This window comes from Ixodes scapularis, unplaced genomic scaffold, assembly GCF_016920785.2.
Source record: "Ixodes scapularis isolate PalLabHiFi unplaced genomic scaffold, ASM1692078v2 PGA_scaffold0__279_contigs__length_252992795, whole genome shotgun sequence".
Lineage (NCBI taxonomy): Eukaryota > Metazoa > Arthropoda > Arachnida > Ixodida > Ixodidae > Ixodes > Ixodes scapularis.
The window spans coordinates 232433698-232438577 of record NW_024609835.1 but is presented as its reverse complement, the minus strand read 5'-3'; the positions used below and the strand labels follow the sequence as shown (position 1 = coordinate 232438577).

General features: G+C 44.3%; 1 pseudogene; it reads right to left on the bottom strand.

The window, feature by feature from the left end:
• Positions 1-1687: 1687 nt before the first annotated feature.
• LOC121838219 lies at positions 1688-4107 on the bottom strand (annotated as a pseudogene).
• Positions 4108-4880: the final 773 nt, after the last annotated feature.

Here is a 4880-nt window from a genome sequence, read left to right as displayed (position 1 = left end):
CTGTCCGGTTGATGTATCGCACACCATTGTTGTTCAAGATATTTCTGTCTGAACTTAGTGTCAGTCCAGTGAGCAGGAGGAGAAGTTGACCAGCGTCTAGACATCAGAGTCAGTTTTCTGGGAAGCTTAGAGGGCGTAGAAGCTCAGAGGTGGGTGTTCTATGATAGACGCATCGAAGTGAACACGGGAAAAGTATCGGCTGCAATGCTTTCTTCTCCTTTGATGAACCTGATGGCGGTGTTAAATTCAGATATAAGTGCCAGCAGACGAATTACTCTTGGGAAGTGCGGAGCAATGCGAGAGGCAATGGCGTAGGTCAGCGGCTTGTGGTTTGTAAGCATAAAGAATTGTCTCCATTCCAAAAAGTGACAAAAGTGCTTGACATCGGAGTAGGTCGCTTAGTAACTCACGTCAAAAAGTACGGTATTCAACTTCTGTAAGGGAAAACTATTTCAAGTAAAAGGCGATGAAGCACCAGGATCCGTCAATCAACAGTTGACAAATTGTTCCGATCACTGTGTCCCAAACATCGACCATGGTGGAAGTTGGAGCTTTCGATCTGGGATGCGTCAGGAGTTTAACGTTGTCTAAGTGCTCCTTGATCCTGACGGAGGTTTCCTCAGCTGTGGGGTTCCAGGCCAGGGGTGAAGTCTTCTCCTTGACCTTCTCGAGGAAGGTATTTAATGAGCGAATTACAACACCGCATCCTGGGAGGAACGACAGTGCAAGCTGAATAGTCTGAGGAATTCTCTGCCTTCTCGGACATTGATTGGTCGTGGAAAATCTTCAGAGGAGCATGGAGAATCTTCATGCTCCTCTGAATATCCTTCAGAAGAGCGTGGAGATATATTACGATTGATGTGGTCGTCTGAGGCAGGCCTTCACGACATAGTTGAATTTGGCTCACTGGGATCTCATGCAATTGTTGCGGAAAAAGGCCTGGGCTTGAAGCAACCAAAGCTCTGCATTATTTTTTTTAAAAATCGAGCAGTCTCAGGTGGATGGCGGAAGCGTGTGAACGAGCGGTATCAGACCCGGCCACTGCATCGCCATCTGATGTTCTATGGCCCTCGAGGGAAGACATCTGGTCGGAAGCACGTAGGCAAATTTATCTGGCGGTTCTGGCCCCCAATTCGTAGTCAACATACCGAGAGGCATCTTTTGCTGACACACTTGTTATTCACATATTTTACGGTGATATATTTACAAATGGATCAGTCCTAGATAATGGCTGACATAGGCGAGTCGAGCATGTGTTGCAGCTAGGCGAGTTTCATCGGAGCTTGTTTCGCATGTCCGCCGCTGGTGATGCGTGGCTCCTGCCTCTTTCGCTGTACGTGCGCCGTGCGTGCGCTGTTGCCTCTTGCTCTTTTCTGAAAATGGGGTCTCCCCCTTGTTCGCTAGAAACACATTATATTCACAATAAAATATCAATTTGGGCTAGTTGGTTCATAATCATTTTCTAGGCGCTGTATAGTGAAAGGACCTTCATCGGATGCAGACGATACTAGGCAAACTTCCCCAAGCATATCAAATATGGGTTTTTAATATTGTTTGTTAGTGGGCCCTGTTTTTGTCCCCTTATTGTCGTTGTGTAGTTTTACACAAAGACAATAAGGGGACAAAAACAGGGCCCACTAACAAACAATATTAAAAACCCATATTTGATATGCTTGGGGAAATTTACCTAGTATCTTCTGCATCCGATGAAGGTCCTTTCACTATACAGCGCCTAGAAAATGATTATGAACCAACTAGCCCAAATTTTATTTTATTGCCCTCTTTCGCCGATAATGACACAGATTTGCATCTTATAAAATATATGCCTTTTAATTTTTAAATGTTTCGTGTAGCTTTCTTGATATTCGATTGGGGTGCCTCGCCAAATTCTTGTGTAACCAAATGACGGCGCACATGTGCAGTGGCTGCTATGTGCAGCAAGGCGTCCTGACGGTGTATTCTGTGCAGCCATTTCATGTTCGCGTGCGCGATCAGTCAGAAATCTGCCCGTCTGGCCGTTGTACCACCTTCAGCATGATATGGAAAATTCACATACCAGATCCATAGCGCATTCAGTGAGCCTGTTATGGTGTTTTGTTTTACAAGGGTCTGCGGGAAGCCGGGGATTGTTGATTATGCTGCAGAGTCGCGATAGCTTATAAGGCACGGAATAGACAGCGGGTACTTCATTCGTACCGGTCAGCAACCTTATTGAGGTTGTGGGTCAGCGCGTGCGGGTTGGCAACCATCCTCGCTGAGTCTCTTTCGCGCAGTTGCCTTTGTGTGCCTCCGATAATGCTTGTAATGATTGGATATAGGATAGTTGGTTAGACATCGTGATGGTTTTTTGCTTTGCGTAAATAAAGAAGAACACATTTGATAAGGTAAAAACTAAAAGAGAGGATGGATGAAGGGCGAAGACTAACAACTGTATAACTTCTTTCTTCTCTTTATCCACCTACAGCGAATGTTGAAACTTTATTGTGCCTAGAAAACCGCATTTTTTGTGCCTTGCATTTTGATGCTTCCAATCTTGATGGTGTTCGCAATAGCTGCCGTATACAAATGAACTTGATAATGAGCATGTCTGCGGTGCGTTTACCTAGGCGCTGGTGTTTCCTTCGGCATGCTGTGGTACACTCTTTATTAGCTCTGCTACTTGTTTTAAAACTATTTATGGAGTGCTGATGCTCGTAAAGACGACATGTAAAGCCTCAATGACCTCGCGTTTTGTCCTACTTTAGACCTGGTCAAGAGAGAAATGGCTTCAAGCAGAGCTTCGCAGATGAGCTTTGCACAATGCGCGGCTAGGTTGCCTGGCGGTGGCAGCTGTCCACGTGCATCTTTGTGATCTCTGAGTCTTTCGTTTACACATCTTCCGGTCTGCCCGATGCAGAATTTGCAGCGCATCAGTGGTATTTTGCATATCACCCATTCAACATATTCAACGAGTTCGCGTTTGTGTTTCACCTGACAAAACATCTTGCCCTTCGTTTCGTCCTGCTGTTTGTTGACTTCTTTGCACAATCCTTTGAGTTTGAAAGGGGCTAAGAATGCCACCCTGACTTCGAAGTTTCCGGCGATCTTCTTTTGCGATGGGAGTAATTGTATACGTATGGCAGTGCCACCAGTGGTCTTTTGTCCCTCATCTTCTACTTGCATTTGCTGTCTCCCGTCAAATTCGGAAGTAACTTTTCTGCGGCAGCGACCAGTAAGGGTTTTGGGTAACCTCTTGCACTTAGTCTACTCGTCTGCGTCCCGAGGCCTTATAAGACTTAGTGGTGACACGATTCAACACTCCTCTTGACTAACATGGTGTGTCCAGAGTCATACGGCAGTATTCCTTTCTCACATCTTAATTTGTACACCCAGCACGTGTAGGCATTCTCAAAAGTCATGTTGATATCCAAGTACTGTAGTCTACCTACCTCAGGTAAATCAATGGTGAATTCGAGTACTTTTTGCGCCTCCCGAAACTTCTCCATAATTTTTGAGCGTGCTGTGCCTATCATTTGATGTATTGGGAAACAAACCAAAACATTGTCAACATGCATGTCTGAAGAATCTACTGACTTAATTCTCCTGGAAAAACCACTGTAACTCCCTTTTTTTCCTTTTGCTATCAACAGGTCAGTTGAAGCTTGTGATATTCGTGACCCTATACACATGCCTTCTATTTGAGTGTATACGTTATCTTGGAACATAGCATTTAGAGAACTTATATGGGTCCGTAAGAGACTTAGTAAATGTCTTATTCTGATACCACACTGGTTTTGAAAGATTACAAAGCCGTACAGGTCGATGCCCTTTTCCCCTACATGTGTTGCTCTTTCCTGTGGAATGTTGCAGTACTTGCACTTCACGTCTATTAAAAAAGCTGTGATGGGCTGTGTTGCTTTCAAAGACTCGATCACTTTATCAGAATTGCGGCACAAGAACGGACCTTCAACATGGAGAAATGATAGGTGTTTCTGTATTTCCCTTGATATTTAATGTTTCCACATTCCCTTTTTCTTCCACTATAAACCGTAATTCTCTGCCTTCCTTATGGGTCTTTACCGTAAAGAAATGAGTCAGGAAAACATTATCTTTTAGTTTTGCTTCCATCAAGTGAATTTTCTTTCCATCTACGCAGCGCAGTAAACCATCACAGTACCTGTGATATTTCTTATTAGCTGTCCTCCACCTCCGCCAGAGTGCTCCGAGGGTAGGCCGCTTTCTGTAACTGCGCTAGATTACAAGGTCTTGATCAGCCTACTAAAATATATCGAAGGCGCACGGAGGCAACCTCGTGAAAGAGAGTCCGCGGGGCCGGTGGTCACCCTGTACGTGAATTCATTAACTGACAACCTAAAACGAAATTACTTACCTGTGGGAAGTACACGTTTTTTGTTCCGCGCCTGGTAGATTATTGCAACTATGCAGCAAAATTAACATTCTCCAGATGGCCATAGCTTCTTCTATTACAAAACACAGTAAAAGGTGCGAAGAATGTCACGGTATTGGTATATGAATATTCAATGTCACGAGGAAGATCGTACATTGGCAAGATGGGCATGTAATTTAATGATAACGAAAACTAAGTTGCAGGGGCCACGCGGAATCCACCATCGGGACACCTGTTACACAGCGCAGCTGCTGCGCATGTACACCGGCATTTCTTGGCACAATAATTTTGTCTAGGTATCGTGATCGGATATCTAGGCAGTGAAACATTACATTTCAAATCAAATAAATCGCATAGATAGTGTTAAGGACGCATTAAAGGCAATGATACTTTTGTTTCTTGCGAAAGGGGCTGCACCGGATGTAGGGGTTACTATGTATTTTACCACCAGTATATAAGGAATGGGTATTCAATACATGGTTAGATGCGACTG